At 38.2% G+C, this 27,218-nt stretch overlaps 1 long non-coding RNA gene across 1 annotated transcript in view; it reads left to right on the top strand.

The window, feature by feature from the left end:
* Window positions 1-20,334, top strand: part of LOC105506832 — a 922,775-nt gene extending 902,441 nt beyond the window's left edge. The window contains exon 6 of the long non-coding RNA XR_001000995.1: window positions 20,273-20,334. This is a non-coding gene — a long non-coding RNA (uncharacterized LOC105506832). The remainder of the gene's footprint in view (window positions 1-20,272) is intronic.
* The last annotated feature ends 6,884 nt before the right edge of the window (window positions 20,335-27,218 follow it).

Raw genomic sequence — 27,218 nt, 5'->3', positions numbered from 1 at the left:
AAAAAAAAAAAAAAAAAAAGAAATGGGTAACTGTGAGATGATGGGTACGTTAATTTGCTTTACTATAGTAATCATTTGACTATCTATATTTATCTCGTAACATCATGCTGCATACATTAAAAATGCACAGTAACACTTATTTGTTGTAAAAAGGAAGACCCCTGGATTTTATCCTCTGCTAAATTCCTAATGGTGCCCAGAATTCTCAGCCATACTTAACATCAACTCTAGACAAATCCATAAAATGGAACCTGAGAGCACAGCTTATTGAGCTAGATTATAGTTAAAGCAAATTTTGTATTAAATAATTTTAAAGAATAAATTCTAGTATTCACATTCCTATAATATCTAAATGGATCCATAAGGGTGCCTTCTGGTAGGAGAACTAAATTCTCACCTAAGCAGGCTAAAACACTAAGGAGAATTTGGTGGCTTGTGTAACTGAGAAGACTATGGATAGTGTCAGTTTCAGATACAGTTTGATCATGCCTGTGGCTCTACTTCTCTCCTAAATTTAAGGCAAATTTTTCAGGTCTGCCTATCTTCTTTTTCAGGCTGATTCAAAAGGTGATTTCAAGTAACAATCAGAATCACATGTTTCTTTGTTTACATCTGACAGAAAGCTACCGTCAGCCATTCCACAAAAACTTTGACCACTGAGCTAAAAAGATCACGTGTAAACGAATGCATGTGGCCAGGGGAGTATCATTGTTAGTTGCTTTCATCCTAGGTTTTGCAAAGGAATATAGTTATATACTTCCATCTGTGGTGTGAGGCCCCAAGTCCTTTAGCTCGTGTCTGGGTCTAACAGACTAAGCATCTGCATCTCAACATGCTTGTCTTTACTTTATTCAACATTGTATTCATATTTATGAATGCTAGGGGTGCCTGAAAGTGTGCTGAGGTGCATAGGGAATGTCAAGGGCTCACTCTTTGGGTTTGATAATGCATCACTATTGGACAACTCAGTCCCCAAGCACCCCAAATCAAAATTGCAGGTCATTTGCCAAACCCCAGAACTCTGGTGACTCAACCCCACAGATAAAGCCCCCAAATTTCCCTGAAAATTAAACTCCTACTTATAGCAATTCCAGGGCAGGAGGAATGCTCTCACTTAGACCAACCGATTATAACTGACCAGCTTATAGAATAATCTTGGAATTTTATTTAATCATGGCATTTCAAGATTCCTTTACAAAACATTCTTTTTGCCCCTCAAATTTTTCAGGCCTTCACATCTCTCAAGACATCAGACATGATACTTTTAGGAGCCAACCGAGTTATACATAATGCATTTTTATGTTCCTAAATTAACAAAGTGACTTTAGATCTGTGAAGGGTGTTAAAAATTATATAAGCTATGTAAGTATTTTTATTTGTTCAAACATTTCCAGTTTCCTTCAGGGTTTAAAAGTTTCAGAGAACTTTATATTTCTATGTAGGCCCAGATTGTTATGTATGGAAAAAAGGTACCCTAAAAACATGTCCGTTTTTTCTAAGGAGGCTCACAGCTAGCTTATTTTTTGCATCTTCCAGAATACTAAAGAATAATTTGGGTGTGTCTATCCCCAAATCAGAGAGTACCTAGATCTTTTGCTTAGTTCGAATCACCATTCACTGAAGTCAAGCAGACCCTGAGATGAGGATCTGAGTGCATGTAGTTTACTTGAGAGGTGATCCCAGGAAACAGCAGGAGAGGAGAAGGGCAGTGAAACTAAAAGCAGCAGCTGCCTATTCGAGGCATGTTATCAGGAAGCAAGTGTCTGCCATGAGCTCTTGAAGCTTGATCCTGCTGGGGACTTCGGAAAGAGTGCAGAGAATAATCCTCACTGTTGTACCATATGAGGGACAAGAAGACAGGGTGTTTATTCTTCAAATCCCTTCCATCATTGGTTGGGGGGACTGTCCCAAAGGCAGCATCAACTCCTGAATATTTCTGCCTTGCGCACACAAAGCTCCCCCTCCAAAAAAAAAAAAAAAAAAAAAAAACCATGAGCAGAAAGTCACAAGTGCCCATAGAAGGATGCTGATAGCAAGCACTGATCCAGTGAGCAGTGAAATATAGGGGCACCAATATATGTGCAACAATGCCTAAGGCCAAAGAATTAATATATACTTCTTGATACTAGTCATAAGTATCACTGATTATTTTTGCTTTTTACCCTAAAAAATACTGCATTCAATGAAATTCCAATTCCTTGGGATTTACTGAAATTTTTTATTTCCATAGCAAAGCATCATGACAGAGTAAAAAGCCCTGACTTTGGAATGAGCATAGCTGACTTCTGGCCCACACTCTGTGGCCTTACGTACAGTCATTCATAAGTCTCAGATTCTTCAATGTAAACTGAGGTCTTGAGTTAATGATAATAGAAAAGACATATATGGCCTTATTACACATAAGGCACCATTCTGAGTGCTTTACAGATATTAACTCATATAACCTTCATGACACTCAATGAGATGAGGACCGTTATTCCTCTTACCATTTTACAGAGAAGAAAACTTAGGCACAAGGTGGTTAAGTAATTTGAATGAGGTCACACAGGTAGTAAGTGGTAGAACCAGCATAGGAACTAAAGTAGTCTGGTTCCAAAGCTGGGAGTCTTAACCACTACCAGGCTTCCTCATAATGCAGTCATCTCTAGGTCCCTTTCATTGCTAGTGATCTGTAACCTTTGACCTCTAATAAAGTCAGGCAAGATAATGATATATTGATCTGTCATATGTTTTGACTTCTGCTGCTTGACACAAGCCCAGCTTGTGTCATTCATCTTGTAAAATAATTTACAAGATGTGTTTATATAAGCTAGGAATAAGCAGAAAACATCATGTACCCAATAGGTCCTAATATATCCCCTCCTGAAGTGGCAATCTGTGTCTGCACTAAGGAAAGATGTGACTTAAATTCTTTCCTTAAGAAAATTAATTGTCATATCATTCCAATACCCTTGCAAATATTTCACCAGCTGTGGAAGCTTTAGACCATCAAAAGCTGATCTTCTGACAGTTTTATTACTAGAGTGTATCCTTTCCAAATTTCACCTACGTTTATTCAAGTAAGATGCCAATGAACTAGTCATCACGGTATCAAGCTGGAATCTTCAGTTTCTCCTGAAGAGTAGCGTAGATCAGCTGAGGTAATCATTAAAGGCCAATTTTTATCATTTCCAGAAGTCTGATCCAAAAATAACTCAAAATATCACTTTTAGGTACCTGAAAGTTCCCCTTAGAAATCATATTATTGTGATGAAAGTAATTTAATTCATTTATAAAACAGATCGCATACTCTTTTGAGACTTTAGAGGAAAATTTGTCATTAGACATGCTTTTTCTCTTATATAAGAGAAAAAGAAAAAAAAATCACGGGGCGGGAAGGAGGTGAGAGAGGAAAAAAGGGACCAATGTTGCTATAAAATGCAAGTGATAGTCATTATAAATAGTAAGAGGAATATGAAGTGGAATATGCCTTTGACATTCTTTAAGGCTTCTAGACATTCTGCCCACCCTTTTAAGCAAGAATTCATTTGGTTCTTTGCTAACTTTACACTGAGATTTCTCACTATGAACAGCAACTAAGGATGTGACTCCGGCTGTGATAATGTATGACTCAAGCACACCCCTTGGCACGTACATTGGTCTCTTATCAGATGACCTGCTTGACTTTGACAGCCTTCTCTGTTTCAGGACAATTTGCAGGAGGGAATTTAAGCGTAACCGGTCCTAATTCCTTTTATCCCTAGAGGCTCCTAAGCCAGCAGTGTTGGAATGGACCATGCCTGGCAATTCTCACATTTCTGTTATCACTGAGACTACTTTTCATGTTCCCTTTGATACTACCTGAAAATATTCTTACCTCGACCTGCAATAGAAATGAAATCCCCATATATATCTTGACCTCTTCTTGTGTCAACTCTTGCAGTACTCCCTCTTAAGACCTTTCTAAATCCCTCTTGAACATAGAATTCTATTTATTGTAGCCACCCAAAACTCTCACTGCTCCTCGCAAAAACAGTTATCCTCATCATTTTTTTAAAACCGATTTGTTGGTTTTTTCCCTAAATTCAGTATGTAATTCTCCTTGTAGCTCAGAATCAAATGTGGCTAACAAAGAACCTAACTTTGCTTCCCTTCTTTCCCATACCACTAATTGAGCATGTTTGGTACATGACTTTTGCTTGGAAGGTACCTTGAAAGGAGTCTTTTCTGCGAATTGAAAAAACCATGAATGTTGGGATTGGATAAACTTGGACTGTAATCCAAGCTGTATCACTTTCTTGCTATATAACTTTGAGCAAGTTACTTATCCTTCCCTGAACTGTATCCTTATTTACAGAATGAGGATAAGTACCTCCTCATAGGATTGTTGTGAGAATTAAATGAGATAACCTACAGAAAGTATCTGTCAATGGAACATATTTAATATAAGGTAGCTTCCTTTCATTACCCTTGACTAAATGATTTAAATAATTCTGTTGAATAGCAAAGGAACTGATTCAACATCCCACTGAGATGCCAAATTGCAAATCCAGCAGGACAACAATAGAAACTTTATGTATTTATCCAATATCTCCCCTTTTCTGAAACACCATTTCCCCACTAATCAAGTCAAGTGCAAATAGGTGGGCCTCAAAACAGTTGTCAACAAGTATTTACTGATGGTTCACTATGTACTCAACATTGTACTGATGCTACAGGGAAAACCAAATCAATATAAAACATGGCCTACTTGTAGCAGAAGGAGTTAATAATCTAGGCAGATTAAATGTCATTCAGACATGCCTTTTAGATAGCATTTCTCAAATCTGGAAGATCTTCAGACTGATCTGGTTTGCATATTAAATATATATTTCAGAAGGATGGGTTCCAGAAATCTATATTTATGACAAGCATCTAGGTAATTCTAATATTCACCCAGGTTTGAGAGCCTCACTTCTTTTAAAGATGCCTCATTACTGCACAAATTAATTCATGTCAAGTCACATCACAACTATGTTAAAAAGTCCAGAGAGATGTACTTGTCTGAACATTAATAAATATGCTCATTTCTCAGCATCACTGTTTGCTGAGGGTTCCACTGTATCTGAATTAACTTTTGAATTTTTTTTGTTTTAAATTTCAAAGTAGTTTTGCAGGTTCTGGACAATTGATTGGAAGCAAATTATTCTAAATAAAGTAAAATTAAACATAATAGAATATTTGCAGAAGTCTCTCAATGACAGAACTAAATTTATAAATGAAAGAATAAGTTATAACTGACATAAACAATGATGCATCACGAAACATATTAATGCAACCTGTGCCAAAATCTTCATACAGTTCCCCATCCAATGCAACTTGCCCAAATTCCTCAAACCTCTTCCTGTAGGTTAGATGGATCCCATTTTTCAAGCACGTCCTTGTGAAGAGACCGCCAACGTGCTTTGTGTGAGCATCAAGGCTGTTTATTTCACTTCGGTGCAAGTGGGCTGAGTCTGAAAAGAGAGTCAGCGAAGGGAGATGGGGAGGGGGTGCTTTATAGGAGTTGAGTAGGTAATGGAAAATTACAGTAAAAGGTGGTTATCTATTGTTGGCAGAGGAGGAGGTCACAAGGTACATAGTGGGGAGATCATAAGACTCACTGTCCAGAAGAACGTCACAAAGTCGATTGATCAGCTATGGTATGGCAGGGACAAGTCACAATGGTGGAATGGTGGAATGCTGGTTAATTAGTTAAGGCAGGAACTGGCTATTTTATTTCTTTGTGGTTTTTGGCTGCCCTAGACTTCTTGGCTCCTGCAGGCCATCTGGACACATACGTGCAGGTCACAGGGGTTACAGTGGCTGAGCTTCAGCTCAGAGGCCTGACGCCATTTTATACACGGTATGTTCAAAAGCAAAGCATTGCAATCAGATACTGCATAACATTCTGGTAATGTTGTATGGGATATTTTTACCAGGAATGATGAAAGTATTCAGAAGAGGACAATAATGAAAGAATATTAAATATATTAGTAGATATCACAAATTCTGATTTGTAAAGATATACATTCTAATGAATTTTTTTTAATTTCAAAAAAAAGGCATTTCAATTTTGTATTATTTGTGCCTTATCCACAAATACAAAAACAAACCAAAAAATCTACAAGCTTCACTCATTCATTGATGCCATTAAACCAACATTTATTGATTAAATATTGTCAGGGCGTGGTGGCTTACGTCTGTAATCCAGGCATTTTGGGTGGCAGAGATGTATAGATCACTTGAGCTCAGGAGTTCAAGACCAGCCTAGGTAACACGGTGAAACTCCATCTCCACCAAAAATACAAATGTATGTGTGTGGATATATATACATATAAGTTGGGTGTGGTGGCATGCATCTGTGATCCCAGCTACTTGGAAGGCTGAGGTGGGAGGATCGTTTGAGCGTCAGAGGCAGAGGTTGCAGTTAGCCGAGATCGTGCCACTGCACTCCAGCCTGGATGACAGAGTAAGACTCCATCTCAAAAAAAAACAGAGTTGTGGACACTGGTTGTTACAGATGCTTTAAGTGTCCCCATCCGCCCCCTCCTTTGTTCTTGTCACATCCTTCCTTACACAATATTGGTTTTCTTCGGAAACCACTTGACTTTCCACCTTAGGGTTTTTTTTCAGGCTAAGCTGGAGTACAGGGCAGTCCCAAATGCCAGGAACTAATGCTCCAGGGAGCAGCCCTCAATCCCTTCAATCAATGAAGGATGGGAGTTGGTAGGTAAACATTGCAGCTTCCTCACCTTTGAGTAGAACAAGTCTGAGAAAAGTTCTGGTTTCCCAGAAGTATAGTTTCCCAGAAGTCCCCAGGAGAAGTGAACCCCAATTGCCCACAGCAGTAACATGCTTATTAACACATTTTGCATTTTCTTCCTTCCCTTCCTTGTCTCAGTTCCCACTTCCTCATAGAGCTTCTTGGAACCACCTTCTAAATAACAGACTTGCATTCAAAGTCTTGTCTCTGTGTTTGCTATGAGGAGAACCCAGACTAAGACACTGAATATAGGACAACGAAAAAGTCAGTCATGCCTTTGAGATGCTCAGATAAAGTTTAAGAGAAAGACTCAAACAATGTAGAGACTGATAAGTGCTGTATGCTAATATAAAATATATCTGGACAAGTAGAATGAATGAGTCTTTGTGGTAGTTAAGGAAGGCCTCATGAATGAGGTAAACATTGTAGCTGTCTGATATGGCTTGGCTGTGTTCCCACTCAAATCTCATCTTGAATTCTACATGTTGTGGAAGGGACCCGGTGAGAGGTAATTGAATCATGGGGGCAGGTCTTTCCTGTGCTGTTCTTGTGATAGTGAATAAGTCTCACAAGATCTGATGGTTCTATAAGAGGGAGTTTTCCTGCACAAGCTCTCTTTTTGCCTGCTGCCATCCATGTAAGACGTGACTTGATCCTCCTTCTGCCATGATTATGAGGCTTTCCCAGCCACATGGAACTGTAAGTCCATTAAACCTCTTTGTTTTATAAATTGCCCAGTCTCAGGTATGTCTTTATCAGCAGCATGAAAATGGACTAATACACCGTCAAAAAGTATGAGGAGAAGAGTTATATCTATGTAAGAAGAGAATTAGCATTTCAGACGATGGGATGTGCAAAGCGCGGTACCCCTACAACTTATCCCTCCCACCCCACCTCGTAACACACACACACACACACACACACACACACACACAATCCTTGGTTTTGTATACTTGGAGTGAAGAATACACTGAAAAGAAATGTGGAAGATGAAAGTATAAAAGGAATTTGTCACTTGGTAACTGGTCTCCCAAGATGGCCTTCAGTCAGTCCTGCCTCCCTATAACCCATCTTTTGTGTAGTCCTCTCCCACAGCGAATCTAGGCTAGCTTAATTATTCCTCTGTAGCCAGTAAAATGCCATGGAAGTGACTTGTGCAGCAGCTTTAAGAAGACCTAGATTCTTGTATTTTACACTTTTGGCAGCCCTAAAATACTACGTAAGAAGTTTTGTTAACCTGCTAAAGGTACCACATAGAGAGGTTGAGTAAGGAGAGACCCTAAAGTCCTAGGGTCTCTGCTGAGCATAGCCGTCCAAGCCAAGATGCCAAATATATGAGCTCAGTCATATTGTTTATTCCAGCCCCATTTGCCGTATGACTTGAGAGATCCCAAGAGAAACCAGCAGAATCATCCAACCCATAGAATTGTGAGAAATAATTAAAAGGTTGTTATTTAAAGCCACTAAGTTTTGGATTTGCTTATTATACCACAATAGAGAACCAAAACAGTTGTCCAAATGTAAAGGATCTTGAAAGCCATAATGAGAAGTCAGCGCTTAATTACGAACAAAAGAAATTAACAAAGCAGCAATCCTGATAAGAGTTTAATGAAATAGCCTTGGAGAGAGACTGAGGATCTGAAGAGGGAAACCAACATTTATCAAGGATTCATTATGTTCTAAATACTTTGACACTCTTAACTCATTCATCACAAAGCACTATGAGGTAGATGCTATTTATAGATCCCCAATTTATAGATACAGAAATTGAGAATCAATTTCACCCCAGGTCAAGCTCACCCCAGGTCACAGTGTTAGACCCAAGACTAAACCCAAGGCTAACTGGTCCCAAAAGCCTTGTTATTTTCATTACTACACCATGATACCTCCAACAAAAGTAGGAAGGATTGTATTTGAGAGATACTTAGGAAGTATGATTCACAAATGTGATGAATGACTGGGATGTGTCCAGGTCATGGAGATCATTCAGCAATGATACTGGCTTCTACTCTGGAGGATGGATTATTATAAAAAGGTACATGGTTGTGTGGTATAGAATTAATAGTAAAGAATCAGGTAGAAAATAATTGATTGTTCATATAAAGGAGTCAAATGAATATGGTGACATATTTGAGTTTTGCATTTGAATAGTTTTTGCAAAACTGATGATAATATAAAGACATGAAAATAAGAAATTCCAAAACATCACCCATGGGAAAGACTCAAAATATTCTCAACTCAGCCCTCCAGATTTCAGATCAGAGGCTGCCTCATTACAAGCCCTCTGAAGTTTTATCCTAGGGCTAGGAGACCTTACTTACCTCAAGAACCGTTGAAAGAAAATATTTATCTCCTTCACTTTCCAAAGGGCAGGTTTTTTAGTCTATCAGAATTAGAAAGGAAGAGTTCAATGTATTTTTAGGAAATACACCACCACCATAAAATAGTATATTAATACCATTTTTCAAGGGCTGAAAAATAAAGTTATTAAAAATGAAAACTATATTCACCAGGAAAACATTATCTACAGATTCATCCATTCTGAAGCACCAAAGGTAGGATGCAGAATATTCTTGTGAGGGCCATGGAAAGTCAGAAGGCAAAAAAATAAAAGCTTTCATTAGAAACGTAACTTTATTTTTATTGTGTTTTAGAATGAAATGAAGATTACACATTCCACTCCTGTGCTTTAAAAATTAACAAAAGGGAGCACAAAATACTATCCAAATATAAAATTCTATCTCTCTTCTATATTAAAGCAGGATAAGAAATAAAAGACAAGAAATTATAAGAGAAATTTCAGAACTAAAGAAGGGCAGGAAAAGGAAGTAAAAAATGATCTCAGACATAGATGGAAAAGAGTTACAAAATAAAACACAGGGATCGAGATAGGGAAAGGCATACAGAGAGAATCAGAAAATGTACGTTATCTCTTTCTGCACAACAAATCGTGCCAAAATGTAGTGGTACAAATCAACCATAATCATTTATTTTACTCATGAATTTGCAGTTTGGGAAGGGCTCAGCAAGGACGACTCATCTCTCCTCTGTTCACTGTTGCTTGGGAAAGCCCAAAGTATGATGACGACTCAGTAGCTGGGGGCTGGAATCATCTGAAGGCTTGTTCACTCACATGTCTGGTTGTTGATCCTGACTATCAGCTGGAACACTTAACATATGACCTCTCCATGTGAGCTGGGATTCTTTACAGCATTGTGACTGGTTTCCAAGAGCAAATGCCCCAAGAAGGCCAGATGGGCATATCACCTTTAATAACATAGCTTAAAAAGTCATATAATATCACTTTTACCACATTAACAAGTCCATTAAGATTTGAAAAAAAGGGACCATAAACCTCATCTCTCCATGGAAGAAAAGCAAACATTGCATTATAGCTAAGTGTGTAGGATGGGAGATAGTTTTTGGTCATCTTAGAAAATTCAATCTGCCACAGAGCATATGAGGGACACACCCACAAAATGACTCATAGAAATACATAGAAACCTATGTAAAGACTCAGAAACACAACCATTTACATATAATTGACATAAAAAGATGTGAAGAAACACACACCAAGAGAAAAGTAAGAGGAACACACCAAGTAAGGCGAATACCTAAAGAGGCCCAGGCTTGCGTAGATCACTATCATCAACTTTGGGCTTTTTACTCCATTGTTACCAAAGATTTTCAAAACAATTTTACCTTTTTTGTAACTATAGACACAAATGTAGCTCTCTCCACTAAGTGTTTTTACTAAAGGATAATGGGCTCCAGTCAAGCTAGGGATTGACTGCAACCCATAAGCTGGTTATTACCCTCTGCATAAAAGTATGATAAAAACAATATTTGAGGGAACAATAAAAAGTTGTGCAATGAATACAGAAAATAAACTAAGTTAACCCAGGGTTTTTTTAAAATTCCATAGCCCATAGACTCTCTAATATACCAGGTTGCCTATTATAGAATCAAAGGAATGTCATTCCCTAGAATATAGCCCCTGGAAAAGTAAAAGTAAAGTAAAGTCTTTCAGGGTGACATTATGCTCCAGTCACAATTAACTTTCTGTTACCCAAACCCACCACACTCTGTTAGTATGATGTGATGGGCTGAATTTTCCAAAGATGGCTACAACATCTTCCATCCTACACATTCTTCTGATATATGACCTTGCCACTACCCCGTTGAGGGATGGAATCTAATTCCCACCTTGAATATGGGCTGTCTTTAGTGACTTTCTTGCAATAATAGAAGTAAGATGAAGTAATGCTATGTGACTTCCAAGGGTAGATCAGAGGAAGCCTTGAAGTTTCTTCCTTAAATTCGTGAAACGATCACTCTCTGAATACTCTTTCTTGGGACGCTCTGTCTTGGATGTTCTCTCTTGGAACCCCAGTCACTTTTCTGTGGGAAGTACCAGCCACACGAGGAAGCCCTTCGTAAGATCTCTGTTCAACAGTCTTGCTGAGCTCAGCCATTGCATCATCACAGATATGTAAGGCAAGAATCTACCAGATGATTCCAGCCACCAGTTCTTAAGCCAGTTGAATCTTCCCTGATGAATACTCAGACATTTTAGAAAAACAAAACATCTTCCCTGTAATACCCTGCCCCAATTCCTGACACATTGAATCCATAACTGTAAATAGAAGAGTGTTGTTTTATACCATGGAGTACTGGGGAGGTAAGGTTTGTTATATGGTAATAGATAAAACATGTACTTAGCAAATATTCTTCCCCCTTCCCTGCCTAACTGCCTCCTATTCATATTTCATGTCTCATTTTACCCACTATTTTATACAGCTGCAATACAAGTAAAAACCAATGGGCTTGCAATGCTAATACAATTTAAAAATAAATCTCTACCCATCCTCTTCTGATCAGACTACCCCCTCTGTAGCAACCCTGGAGCCACTGCTGTTCCCACACCTACCCATAAAGAAAATCAAGGGTCTAATCACTATGATTAACATGAAAGGACTCCAGTGGAAAAAGTAGACAACATTCAAGAACACTTGGGTACTATAAACAGAGATGTACATTCTAAGAAAAAATTAAAAAATGCTAGAAATCAAAAACACTTAGTATAAATAAATAATGCTTTTGTTGGGCTCGCAAGTAGACTGGACACAACCAAGAAAAAAATCAGTGAGTTTGATGATATGTAAATAGAAACTTCTAAAACTGAAATACAAACAGAAAAAAGACTAAAAAAAGGGAATATAATGCCAAGAACTATGGAACAATTACATTACACTTTGGATATAATAGCATTCTCACCCATTATCCATATTTGTCAAGAAGTTAATTACAGATGACTAATCTAATGCTTATATGCATATTCATCCATGTAGGAGGAGGCCTACATTATGAATCACACATACACACAGAAACCTGAAATGTTGACAAAAATCTCAATATTTTGAGTAATAGAAGTTGTATTTATAGTATATATACTTCCATGAGAAAGAAAATCTTTCTAAGGATATTTTTGTGATGTATAATTACAATTTTTTTCAGCTATCCCTAAACTGGTGCAACTTTAGCAACATGAATTTGAGATTTATGCTCAAAGAATTCTCAATAAATTCTCAATAGATCACACTACCTTCATATATTCTGTATTTAAAAGTACCAGAGGAGTGTCTAGAGCCACATTGTCCAATAAAAATATGATGTGAGCTGCATATGTAATTTTAGATTTTCTAGTAACTTCAATTAAAAATGTAAAAAGGATAAAATTAAATGTGATACTATATTTTATTTAACCCAATCTATTCAAAGTATTATCCATGCAACATATAATCAATATTTAAACTTATTAATTTGCTCTTTTATATTCTTTCTTCCACACTCAGTCTTTGAAATCCCATGTGTCATGTGCTCAGTCCCTCCATGTGGCTAGGGCTACCATATCAGGCAGCATAGTTTCTAAAATCTAAAGGTGTAAGCACCATCCAGAATCACCAGAATAACCTGGGAACTTATTAAAATACAGAATCTTGGGTCTCATCCAGACCTACTGAATCAGAATCTTCATTTTAACAGGATTCCCCCCAGATAATTCACGCACATTAAAGTTTAAGAGGCACTGGTTTAATATGATGGGCCTTCAGGAGAAACGGAAGAATTGTGGAAGAAAGAGAGAACAGTACAAATTTTGATGCGCTTTAACAAGCTTACAAGTGATGCTGATGCTGCTGGACTTTTGGTCACACTTTGAATGGCACGGTCCTACAAGATGTAGTCCTGAAGTGCTCACTGAGTACCTTTTATTTTCTCAGCACTACGGACAGATAAAAGTGAGCTAGATTTCAATCTAGCACCAGAACAACTTACATCTTCTTTGAAAGACAGGACCACTGCAGATGAAAACACCAGAAAGCAATAGAAGGCAATATTACTAACATAGCAGAATATTTGAATCAGACAGGGAGTGCTATAAGCTGTCAGGGATATGAAAAATCTGAGGATGAATCAGTGTTATCAGAGAAGGTAGTTTCTCTGGTTACGACAGAGGAATCTAAGCTAGGCTATGAAAGAGATGCCCTAATGAAAATGTGAGAGTGGGGACTGGAGAGTTTGGGCTCTGCTTACTCTGTGCGGTGATCCCTGGTTATCCTTTGCTTACTTTAAACGAGTGATGTCCAAACTTGATTGTGCACACCTATCATTAAAAATATTGACATATCCGCAGATGATGTAGATTTATTTACAAATTGTCGACACATACTATGTCGATTCATAAATATTAATAAAGATTAATTTATTAGTAAATGTTAATAATGTTACTGGTTTGGAATTAAAATCTCTTTCGAATATTTAAAATAAATAAATAAATAAATGTACGTACATATTCCAGTATCATCTTGCTCTCTAATAGATTTGGAAGCCCCTGCTCTAATTCAGCACTTTTATTTTAAGACATCATGGTATTCTCCCAGCAGCAAGCAGCACAGTGTGATTCAATAAATAGAGGCATCAAGTAGTAAAAAATATGTATATGCGGGAGGCTGAGGCAGGAGAATGGCGTAAACCCGGGAGGCGGAGCTTGCAGTGAGCTGAGATCTGGCCACTGCACTCCAGCCTGGGCCACAGAGCGAGACTCCGTCTCAAAAAAAAAAAAAAAAAATGTATATGCTAGGAGACTCAGTTGTCACAACTTGACCTTGCAGTGGTAGATCTCACCAAGAGAAAGAGTTTAGCCATTCACGAAAGGGTAGCTGTGGTAGAGTTGAGCAAGCCTCAGCACAGCTTTGACAGGCACTCTTTCCCTGGCAAATTTTTCAATTTTCCTTCAGGTTTCAGTTTAAATGTTCCCGAAAGAGGCCTTCCCAGACCTTGTAATCTGACTTATGACCTCTTTTTGATCCCACTCATCACATCGTGCTCTTTTCCTATATTAAGGTCATCACAATTTGTAATTCTTAGTCTATTTGGGGGACCATGCTTTAACAGCTGTCTCCCCACTGGACTGTACTCCCTGTGAGAACAGTAATTTGTTAACACTGTGTATTCAGCAATGAGCCCTCGATGTAACACACAGTAGGTACTAAACATTTTGTAGAATGAATGGACAAAGGAAATTAAATATGGCCATCATAGTCCTTTTAGTTCATACATTACTACCTTTTTCTGTCATGTAATGATATGCTGCATGAACTCACACTTCCTTCTCTAAGTGAGTCAGAGAGAAGTAACTGGACCTTAAACACTGGAGCTCAAGTGGTGACTAATACGGACTGCTATATAGATTGGAGGAAAAATAGGACACACAGTGTGAGGGCTGTTCAAAGTTTTGTTTTAATTTTAGTTCTTAATCATGATTCTCCCTTTATAAATGCTTTTCTTTCTTTTTCTTTCTTTCTTTCTTTCTTTCTATATATATATATTTTTTTTTTTTTTGGCAGAGGGGACAGGTAGTGTTTGGTCACATGAATAAGGTCTGTAGTGGTGATTTCTGAGATTCTGGTGTACCCATCACCTGAGCAGTACATGCTATACCCAATGTGTAGTCTTTTATGCCTCACTCTCCTCCCACACTTTCCCCCAAGTCCTCAAAGTTCATTGTATCATTCTATGACTTTGCATCCTCATAGCTTAGCTCCTGCTTGAGTGAGAACATATGACATTTGGTTTTGCATTCCTGAGTGACTTCACTTAGAATGATAGTCTCCAATTCCATTCACGTTGCTGCAAATGCCATTATTTCCTTCCTTCTTATGGCTGAGTAGTATCCCATGGTATATATATAACACAATTTCTTTATCCACTCATTGATTGATAGGCATTTGGGCTGATTCTATATTTTTGCAATTGCAAATTTTGCTGTTATAAACATGCATGTACAAGTATCTCTTTTGTATAATGACTTATTTTCCTCTGGGTAGATACCCATTAGTGGGATTGCTGGATCAAATGGTAGTTCTACTTTTAGTTCTTTAAGGAATGTCCACACTGTTTTCCACAGTGATTGTACTAGTTTACATTCCCACCACCGGTGTAAAAGTGTTCCTTTTTCACCATATCCCTGCCAACATCTATCACTTTTTGATTTTTTGATCATGGTCATTCTTGTAGGAATAAGGTGGTATCATATTGTGGTTTTGATTTGCATTTCCCTGATCATTAGTGATGTTGAACTTTTTTGTTTTCATATGTTTGTTGGCTATTTGTATATCTTGTTTTGAGAATTGTTTATTCATGTTCTTAGCCCACCTTTTGATGGGATTGTTTTTTTCTTGCTGCTTTGTTTAAGTTCCTTGTAGAGTCTAGATACTAGTCCTTTGTTGGATATATAGATTGAGAAGATTTTCTCCCACTCTATGGGTTGTTTACTCTGTTGATTTTTTGTTTGTTTGAGACACAGTATTGCTCTGTCACCCAGGCTGGATTGCAATGGTGCAATCTTGGCTCACTGCAACCTCTACCTCCCTGGTTCAAGCAATTCTTCTGCCTCAGCTTCCTGAGTAGCTGGGATTACAGGTGCTCACCATCGTGCCTGGCTAATTTTTGTATTTTTAGTAGAGAGGGTTTTTTGCCATGTTGGCCAGGCTGGTCTCAAACTCCTGACTTGAGGTGATCTGCCTGCCTTTGCCTCCCAAAGTGCTGGGATTACAGGTGTGAGCCACTGCACCCACCCTGCTGATTGTTTCTTTTGCTGTGCAGAAGCTTTTTAGTTTAATTAAGTCCCATCTGTTTATCTTTGTTTTTGTTGTGTTTGCTTTTGGGTTCTTGGTCATGAAGTCTTTGCCTAAGTCAGTGTCTAGAAGGGGTTTTCCAGTGTTATCTTCTAGAATCTTAATGGTTTCAGGTCTTAGATTTAAGTCTTTGATCCATCTTGAGTTGATTTTTGTATAAGGTGAGAGATGAGGATCCAGTTTCATTCTTCTACATGTGTCTTGCCAATTATCCCAGCACCATTTGTTGACTAGAGTGTCCTTTACCCACTTTATGTTTTCGTTTGCTTTGTGGAAGATCAGTTGGCTGTAGGTATTTGGGTTTATTTCTGGGTTGTCTATTCTGTCCCATTGTTCTATGTGCCTATTTTTCTGATATGCCATGCAGATATATATTGTTCAGGCCTATTATGCACATTAGGCTTAATGGGAAATGTCAGTGACTGTCAAAATCACAACTTTCTGCTGATGTTAAAGGAATCTAATCAAGCAACAGATGGTCAGCAGCAGCAAATTTGCTCTCTACTTTCTCTGGGTTTTTGTTCTGTTACTTAAAAAACTGTTGGTCACAGGTCGTCGGATTCAGTGAAAGCAGCCCATATGAGCTGAGATATCTATTTCATTTACTATGTCCGTATAAGAAGAAAACATGTCCCAACCTTAAATATTGATTATGCCTGACATGCAAAACATGCCAGTGTCCCAGATGCCCATTTACCATTAGACTGAACATTTTGTTATATCCTCTTCCATTCACATTGTATGGACTTGCCCGTGATGTCATCATTAAAGCACTTTCATATTATACTATAGTCAGGTTGCTTTTCTGGGTTGACTTTAGGAAGCATTATCTAATTTTAGCTCAGGGCAAGTCTGTATCATGCTGTTGTGTGAGTGTGTTTTAAATGCACTTTGTATAGCCATATTTTGAGGGGTAAGTTTCATAAATATGCAATAATTGATCCTTGTATAGCTGCCTTTAATCAGTTTTGGTATTTTCTTCAAAGGATTCTATGCATGTATCATTTTGTCATTTCTCAGTTGAGGGAATACTCAGAACTTGCCAGAAGCAGCAGAAATTCACATTTATAGAATACCTTTTTACTGTATTGAGATTTTTCATCTTTCATAATCTTTCTGGAAGACATTTCTGAGGAATTTCTCAGAAGACAGATGCATTGGTTTCTGTGACTGATGACAGTCTGACTTCACAAGTGGCCTTCTTGAGAGGTTACTAAGACTTGACACATTAACATCCCATAAATCTCCCATGTTCCAAGTCTTAAACATACATTTTCTTTCCCTGAGCCAGAGCACAGAGAAATGCTTGTGCTCCTTTGACAGTCATGCCTAAGAAAGGAAAACAGGGAGCCACTTTTGCACAGACATAAACCTGCTCAATGTCTCAGATATTTTATGTACATACCCCACTTCTCTCTTGAAGTCTCCAAGAAAACACATGTGACCTTTGATAGTTCAGAAAAATCTTGTAAACCTCTCTGTGATGTTTAATAATTTCACTCTTCTTACTGGAATGATGTACCAGCCAGTACAGACAGCTTGTGGAACTCGGCTCATGGGTAAATGTTCAGTCTCACGCTGTTTTAACAACACTGGCTCCATCATCAGTGCAAATAGAAACAGTGGAAAGAATCTGAGGAGTGAGATATTTATTTGGAATTTCAGCTGTGATGATGTTTTTCCAGGCACTGCAGTGAAGGTGCACTTTCTGAGAGATGAAGAACTAGCACAGTGCCACAGAGTCCCCTGTGAGGGCTTACTCAATATTTGCTGGTAATTATGATGTCATTCCTTGAGGCAGGCGTCAGTTAACAAACTCTTTGAATCTAAATCAGCCCTGATTTAATTTGCCCTTCAGTAAAGGTTAAAACAGAGAGAAATTCAAAGTATACGTTTTGCAGAAGAAATAGACTGCAGTTTTTAAATGAATGCATAAGCCATATGTAGCCTTTTAAAGGAGGATGTTCAATTTTTCCACTCTTCCTTTCCAATTGAGTGTGTCCTCTCACCCTAAGCAAAAAAAAATCAGTATAATTATGCCCAAATAAGAAGATTAAGTCTAGGAAGTAACACAATTTTCTTTATCATCACAAAATGTGTCTTGTATTATGTGCATGTGTTTTTAATTTGCATAATTGCTATTTTCTTGGTGGTTTTTTTTTTTTTTTTTTTTTTGAGACAGAGTCTCTCTTTGTCACCTAAGCTGGAGTGCAGTGGTGCAAACATGGCTCACTGCAGCCTTAACATCTTTTCTTACTATATATTTTATTCAGTTTATTTCTTTTTATTCTTCGTACTGTGGAATATTTCTTGCATCGGGCTCACCAACTTGTAACATGTTTACAATGGGCCCCTGTTTCTAAAGACTTGTTTGTCCCTTTTTTCTTCCTTTTTCTTCTTTTGCTTTTCCTTTTTTTTTTTTTTTTTTTTTTTTTTTTCAGATGGAGTCTTACCCTGTTGCGCCCAGGCTGAAGTGCAGAGGTGCAGTGTTAGCTCACTGCAACCTCTGCCTCTGCCTCCCAGGCTCAAGTGATTCTCCTGCCTCAACCTCCCGAGTAGCTGGGACTACAGGCATGTGCCACCATGTCCAGCTAATTTTTGTATTTTAATAGAGATGGGATTTCTCCATGTTGGCCAGGCTGGTCTCGAACTCCTGGCCTCAAGTGATCTGCCTGCCTTGGCCTCCCAAAGTGCTGGGATTACAGGCGTGAGCCACCGCACCTGGCCTCTTCTTCATTTTGTATTGATTGTTGACTCACTCGGAAACACTTCTCATATCTTTTAGGGTGAGACTTACAATTGTCTATTCTAGTAGTTCTCGATTCTGGCTGCACAACAGAATCTCTTGATGCTTTTGAAAAAGCATCGTACCCAGACTGTATCCCAAACCAATGGAATCATGACTTGGAAGCAATGGGACCCAGTGGCAATACCTTTAGAGTTCCTCAAGTGACGCCACTGTGTAGCTGAGGGTGAGAACCGCTAGTCCACACAAATGGTTCAAACAGTTAATAGGCAGTTCTGAGTTTTAAAAAGTTAAAAATCCCACACATTTTTAATTAAAAAACCTAAAAGTCCCACAAAGCCATTAGACAGTGGACAATTATCTGGAAAGATTTCATAAAGCCAAACCCTGTGAGGATTTAAAGAAATAGGACAGACATGGTAATGTGGCAGGTTTGGTGATTACTGCATTCTCTGAGTAACGATCCGAGGCAGTATGTTGCAGACCTGCTGGCTTCCGACTCAGTCTCTGCACCTCATACTAGCTGTAAGATTTTGGGCATGTTATGTATCATCTCAGTGTGTCTATTTCCTCCTCTGTAAACTGGCATTGATATTACCAAAGCCTATTTCATATTATGAAGATTAAGGGTCAGAAAATATTTTCTGAAAAGGGCTTATAATTTTGGCTTTATAGGTCATGTGGTCTCTCTGCGACTACTCAGCTCTGCCATTGCAGCACAAAGGCAGCCATAGACATTAGGTAAATGAATGGATGTGGCTGTGTTCCAATAAAACTTTATTTACACAAACAGGTAGTAGCCCAAATTTGGCCCACAGGGTATAATTCACCAATGCCTGTACTAATACATGCTACATGGTTAGCACAGAGGGTTGCTATGTTTGTTGTCATTGTCATGAAGCCTAAAAAGTAGCCCATCTCCCTAAGTTATGTGCATTTACCCTTATCTCTCCGCTCCACCCTTGGCCTCCTTTCAAGCGGACCAGCCTCCAGCACGTAGCACGAAGCTATAATAGCTGCAGTTCTTAGGACAGGAGAGAACATCAGGTTTCCCCTGTTCATGAATGCGCTCTCTCCTTCCAGTCAACACAGTCACAGAGCAAGGAGAAAAGAAAACTGAGGCCAGAGGGCAGGGCCAGGGGTACACATCTCCCAGTGGTGCAACACTTTACAGGAGCAAACACCACAGACACTAAAGCCATCAGGGAAACCTGTGAATTAAACCATGAGTGGTAAGGAGCTGCCAAAATCCCAGAGATGTAATAAATCATTACTGTCAACTGCTCAGCACGAGTAATAAAAAATCAATCCACTAAGCTAGAAGTGAATTTGAAAATTGTGATTTAAACAATAGTAATGTGTGAGCAAAATAAACACAGAAGCAGTTCTGCTATTTCATCTTTCATATAAGGACAGAGGAGAGTGATACCAGTGGTTTGTTTTCTTTTACATCAACGGAGCAATAATCAATGAGGAATGGCTGTGTGAGTCAGCAGTTAGAAACAAAACTGAATGTGATGGTGTCCTCTTTCCTGAGGATATTAAACCCATTATTTTGTTTTGCAGGTCACATTTCAAAGGCCAGATCTTTCCCAGGGCTTAAGCTGTTCCTTGGATACTTTTGGTAAGTCCTTTATCCACTAATCATTTAGTAATCGTCTCCGCCATGCCAAACACTGTGCTCAGGGCTGGAAATGCAGAACCCGGGAAGCCACTGGCCTTGTCATCAAGATCTCTCTCTGGCTCCCTTTGAATTTGCTAATTCAGACTCTCACATTTCCCCCGGGAAAAATCATAAGGACCAAATCATATCCATTCTCTCAAATGGCTTCTAAGACCCATGTCATAGTTTGGCATCATGTAATTCTTTACCGATGTACTTTGAGGGTCAAGTTTTACTTTTTTTCATGCAGCTGTCAAGGACAGACACAAAGAGTGCGGGTGTCTTCCTCATTAAATACTTTCCCACAACACTCCAGAGTATATTCATCATTTAAGTAAACACTAACAGCTATCTGACTTGGAAAGACTTGTGAGGAGAGGGAAAGAAAGGTACCATAATAACTGGTAGGAATTTATCACAGTCCCTATCTGCAAACTCATACAAAAGTCAGGTAGGGAGAGCCAAAAGGCTGGATGGTATTCAAGGTCTTATTCAGGAGCATATCTGTGGTAGGCACAACAATGCACCCCTCCAAGAATGTCCATGTCTTAATCCGCTGAAGCTGTGAACATGTAACCTTACATTACAAAAGGGACTTTGCAAGTGTGATTAAGTTAAGCATCTTGAACTGGAAACATTATCCTGGATTATCTGCTTGGGCCAATGTAATCACAAGGGTCCTTCCTTACAAAGGAAAGAAGGAGGCAGAAAGAAAGAGTCAGAGAGAGAGAGAGATTTGAAGATGCTGTGCTGCTGGCTTTGATGACAGAGGAAGGAAGTCATGGGGCAAGGAATGAAGGAGGCTTCTAGAGGTTAGAAAAGGCAAGGAAACAGACTCTCCTCAGAAGCCTCCAAAAAGCAACACAGCCCTGTGGCCTCCAGAACTGGAAGATAATAGATTTGTGTCATTTTTAAGCCACTAAGATTGTGGTGATTTGTTGTAACAGCTAGAGAAAACTAAGACATCACACTTGTACAGGTATAGTGCTAACAGTGAAGGAAGGGAGAGATACCCTTTAATTCATGTGTGTCAATTTGCCATTCCAGTTGATTTGTTTATAGTCGTGATGTAAGCAAGGCTGTTTATTTGCAGCCCCTGCTTCTCTGTTCGAAATAACATAAGACTATCATAATGGTTTATTGGGGATTTGAGGGTATTTTAATGGCACAGCATGTTTTTCACATTAGATTATTTGTTGAACTAATGATTGGAAAACACAGGAAAATACAAAATAGTACATGGGGAGCTAGAGAAAATGTTCTCTAAGAGATAGGAACAATTATGTGTTTGTGGGTATATGTGTGCATGAATGAAACTATATTCTAGCCCATGAGATCTTCAAGACTCTTAGAAACACACTGACCAATAACTTTTAAATAAATTTATCTTGACGATCAAATGGAAAAGTTTTTAAAAGTATAGAATATATTGTATTTACATATTCCTATTTTTAATATACAGTCCCTTTTATATATCCATTTAAAAGACCCTTATATTGATCAAATTAGTGTTCCAAAATAGGGGTATTTTAGAATAAAATTTATTAATTATGCTTAAGCAATCAAGGTCACAGTGGGATGTGACCATAGAACAGAATTCCAGCTTTGATAATTCTGAGATCTCAGAATTTTGTTGGTATTTCTAATTCTAACCCTTCGTATGGCCCTTCCTACCACCAAGGCACTGCTCTAAGTGCTTCACAAATATGAACTTATTTAATCCTCACAGCAACCCCTTGAGGTGGTTGCTTTCATTATCTCCATTATACAAACTAAGAAACTGAGGCACACAGAGGCTAAGTAACTTGCCCAAGGTCCTAGAGAATTTTAGCCCCCTAGTCATGAAGAGGATTTGAGAACTATTGGCCTGTTCCAGGAATATCATGGTGAGGAACTCTCCAGCAGGAATGTAGGAAACTGGCCCTGATACAGGAAGAGCAGAGAACATGTATCCTGCCATACTTGGGTTAGGGTGTGATGGAGTTCTGACACACCGATAAAAATGGCAACCCAGTCCCAGAGGAAGGTGGTATAAGGCCCTTGATTGAGGAAAACTACCAAACTGAAAGAGCAAGGCTAATGTTTGTGATCAAAAAGAAGAGTGATCATTATGCAGGTTATGCAACTGTGACTGAAGAAGCTTCCCACTGGAAGGGCAACTCTCCTTCCTCTCAAGTTATCTCTGAGCTGAGCAGAAGCTCAGTCTATGATGGGAGCAGAAGACCTCCCCAAGCAGGCGTGATCATAGTGGGGAAGTGGAGCAGTCGCCTAAGAAGAGGGAGGCAGGACGGGAGGAAAAGTGATGCTGGTCCAGTTTGAGTCCCATAATCATAAACATAACTTCATCACGTGGACCCAGAAGAAAAATCAACTATTGTAAATAGCAAAATCAGTAGTGTTCCAACTGTTAGTTTATTCTAGAATAGTAATAACACTAAAATATTTAATTGACTATTTTTAAAAATTGAAGCTTAATTATTTCCATGTAATATTGGAAGCCAAATTGGCTAATAAAAGCCTATAACAAATTGCCATAGCAAAATGCTTTTTTCACTTGCATCTTAGTTACAGGTAAGGAGGTGTTTTTATTTTAACATCTCATGCTCACCCCTACCATGACCAAAAAAAAAAAAAAAAAAAAATAGTATATAATAAACTCACAAAATTTAATAGTGGAGACTACTGTAGCCCTTGAGTCTTTGGGCAACATATAAGTAAGGCAGTTTTTGTTTAAACAGTCAGAAGGTTCTTTGCTAAGGCATTAAACAAAAGCTTTGTTTCCCACCCCTCCCATAAAAAACCAGTGATTTATCAGAACTCTCAATTAGATTTCCATAAACTGTATAGAAAAACTAAGCATGTTAAAAGTTGAAACAAGGAACCATTTGGTTTATTTAAGAACATGTACCCAAACATATGTATCTAGATTTCTTGAGTTTTCAAACCTTGGCCCAAAATATCTTGGGAAAACAGATATACCAAAGAGGATTCTTGGCATACATCTTTCTGAGTTGTAAATACTGGGAGAATAATGTTCCTCTAAATAATTCGGGCACATTTAGTGTCAAGATCAACAATACTTAGAAGAGAATCTGATTCCATCAAAGTTAGTGTTGAACTCTAATTTTAATCAAATTATATAAACTACTAATTTCTGACAGCTGATTTAGTTGCATTGATTCTGCCACAAAGTGAAAAAGGTCCTGCTTACTGGGGCAGAGCTGAAAAGAGGGCCTCTTTGTTTTGTGACTTCTTCCCCCGCTGCCAATGTTCATAAACATATAAACTCACAGAATTTAATAGCTGAAGTTCCTTTAGTCCTTGAGTCTTTGGGCAACATAAAGCAGTAGAAAAAGCATGAATTTTGTGGGTGGCATGAAACCCAGCTCAACCCATGTGGTTGGCAAAAAGTATTGACTTTGAAGAGATAATTGCACAAGTAAGAAAATATATCTGCAGAAGGCTATTTGCTGAGGCAGGCACTGTTTATAATAATAAATAAAAATAAATGTAAGCAAAATGCCCATAAATGGAATTATTTAAGTGTGGTACAACCATACAACAGAGTACTGAGCGATCTTTAAAAGGCATGTTGTGGATCTATATTTGTTGCATGAGGTGTTATCCATGAAATAGTGATGAATGAGAGGGGCCAGTCAAAAAATAACATGTGCACGGCAAGCCTATGTAAGTAAAAGTGAGTATGCATAATGCATTTATATATATGTGCAAAGAGGTATCTTACAGGAGGTTCACCAAAATCACAACTGTGGTTCTCTCATGATACAATTTCTAGTGATCATTATTTTCTAGTTTTCACTTTTTGGCACTTAGTGGTTCTACAATGAATATGTAATATTTCTGTAGAAATAATACAACTGAAGTACTATGCAGTAGTCTGAACCAACAACGTACACACAGAGCAGTATTGATGTATTTTAAAAGCACAGTGCTAGGAATAAAATATAAGTACCCTGAATGAAATATATAATAAGAAAAGAGGTCGAGGCTGCAGTGAGCCATGTTTGCACCACTACACTCCAGCCTGGGTGACAAAGTGAGACCCTGTCTTACAAAAAAAAAAAAAAAAGAAAGAAAGAAAGAAAAAGAAAGAATGAAAGAAAAGAAAATGTCAGTTATGCACATTAAAGACACATGCACATAATACAAGACACATTTTGCAAGAGCCTATTTCGGTAAAAAATAAACTTTAACCAGTAGGTTCATCAGTTGTAACAAATGTACCACTGTGGTGGGAGATGTTGATAATTTGGGACGCTATGTATGCATGTGTGGGAATGCGGGGGATAGATGGAAATTCTCTGTACCTTCCTCTCAATTTTGCTATGAACCTAAAACTGCTCTAAAAATAAGATCTTTAAAATGAAGTGAAATAAAATAAGATACTTATTGAAGATTTTCCAGTGATTGTCCCTGGTGGAGGCTAGGAAAGGGGAATGAGAGAGCAGAGTGGAGGAAAAAGGAATACACTGATAAATTAATTGCCTGAACTAATGATAATAACTTGCCCTGTACTATTACTCAACCTCAACGCCCCCTGCCGCCTCTGAGGGTCTCAAAATGTAGGCACAAACTTGAAAGCAAGAAATATTTCAATGTATAAACATCTGTACACATAAAAATATTGATAGTATTTTCAGATATTTTTAAAGAAACTAAGGTGCATAGGATTTAGAACCATCTAGACTTACAGACAAATGGCCTTGGACACACAATTTCACTAAAGCCCCACTGGTTTATGTGTAAAATAAAGAGAATAATAACTACCTTTCTGAGGTGTTATAAAAAGTTATGGTAATCTTATCTTCAAAAATCATTATGATTCCCAGTTACAGCCCAGACATATAAAGAGCTTAGAAATTGCCACTCCCATTGTTATAGCAAGCAAAAGCTGGACAAGCTAAAACTTAACAAGTTGTTTTGGGCTTATCAGAGAACTAAATTTACAAGTCAAATCACCATGCTGAAACCTGGTAACAGGCAAATCCGGAGTCACAGGCACAATCTGCTTACCTAAAATAGAAGCCACTGGAGCCACAAACTGGTAGGAACACTTAGTAATTTTGACAAGTTTCTGGAGGCCAAGTGTAGACTGGCTTGAGACTGAGAAACTCCTTGGGGCCACCATATTTTCATTGACTTTATCTCCAGGATTCCCACTAGGTTCTAACGGCGAGGAGTCAACAAAGGTACCCTTGTGGCTTAGGCAGCGAGAGTAGACAGGTAATCTTGGTAAAATATGTCCAGAACCTTCTCCATAACGAAGGCCTTGTCTTCAGAGGAAAGGATTTTACCAGAGCCTTGTCCCAGAGATCTCACCATAGTCCCCTCTAGTGTTCCTCACCTAATTGGGAGGGGGAAAACTACACAAGAAGAAACACTTTACTTTTGATTCTTGATGATCACAGGTCAGAGATGCAAGTTGGGTAAAAGGCTGAGACTTAACTGGAAGATTGTAGAATGCTTCACTGCCTCCACACTTTCTCATCATACCAATGGAGCTCCAGTGTAACAAGAGTATATTACAGCTGAAAGAGCTGAAAGACAAGGATCTTCTCTTAGAAGAAGTACTTTGGGAATTTGAAGCCTCTGGTACCTATAGCTACAGCAAACACAAAACAAAGCCCAACTCCTAGCCAGATTAACATAAACCTCACACCATAGGCATATTTACCTCAGTTCCTATTACCCAGTACATGTCTAACTTTCAATTAAAAAATATAAGCCATACCAGAAGGCAAAAAAAAAAGTCTGAAGGGACAAAGCAAGCATCAGAACCAGATTCAGATGTGACACAGATGTTGGACTTACCAGACAGGGCATATAAAATTACAATAAATAATACAATAAGGGCTCTAATGGAAAAAATACACAACATACAAGAACACATGAGTAAAGTAAGCAGAGATATGGAAACTCTAAGAAAGAATCAAAAGGAAATACTAGAAATCAAAAGCACTTTAACAGTAATGAAGAATGCCTTCAGGAGACTCATCAGTAGACTCAGTACAGTTAAGGAAAGAATCAATGAGCTTAAACATAAGTTCATTAAAAAAAAAAAAAACCTAAAATGTAAAGAGGAAAAAGGGAATGAAAAAAAAAACTGAATGTAACGTTTTAAGAACTGGAGGGACAATTTCACAAGATAGAACATGTGTGCAATTGGAATACCAAAAAGGAAAAAAGAGAACAGAGCAGGAGAAATTTTTGAAGTCATAATGACTGAGAACTTTCAAAAATGAATGATAGCAAATCATATCCAGGAAGCTCAGAGAATGCCAAACATGATAAATTCCAAAAAAATACCTAGGCATATCATATTCAAACTGCAGAAAATCGCAAAGAGAAAAATCTTAAAACAAACCAGAGAATAAAAACACCTTACCTGTGTAATATGAATTACATCTGACTTTTAACCAGAACCCATGCAAGAGAGTAGAGTGAAATATGTAAAGTGACGAAAGACAAAAGTCACCAACCTGGTATTCTATATATTCTAATTATTCGTGAATGTTTCTCAGACCAAAAAAAAAGAGAGCAAGAGAGAGTAGAGTTAAAAAAAAAAGAGTAGAGTGAAATATTTAAAGTGCTGAAAGACAAAAATCACCAACTTGGTATTCTATATAAAAATTATTTGTCAAATGTCTGTTTCTCAGACAAACAAGTGAGATAACTCATTGCTAGCAGAACTGCCCTGAAAGAAATGTTAAAAGATTTTCTTCAGGCAGAAGGACAACTGTAAAAGTCAGAAGCTTGGATCTACATAAAGAAAGGATCGGCCGGGCGCGGTGGCTCACGCCTGTAATCCCAGCACTTTGGGAGGCCGAG

This window comes from Colobus angolensis, unplaced genomic scaffold, assembly GCF_000951035.1.
Source record: "Colobus angolensis palliatus isolate OR3802 unplaced genomic scaffold, Cang.pa_1.0 Scaffold140, whole genome shotgun sequence".
Classification (NCBI taxonomy): Eukaryota; Metazoa; Chordata; class Mammalia; order Primates; family Cercopithecidae; genus Colobus; species Colobus angolensis.
Note: the sequence above shows the minus strand (reverse complement) of the source record. Positions and strands in the feature narration are given on the sequence as shown.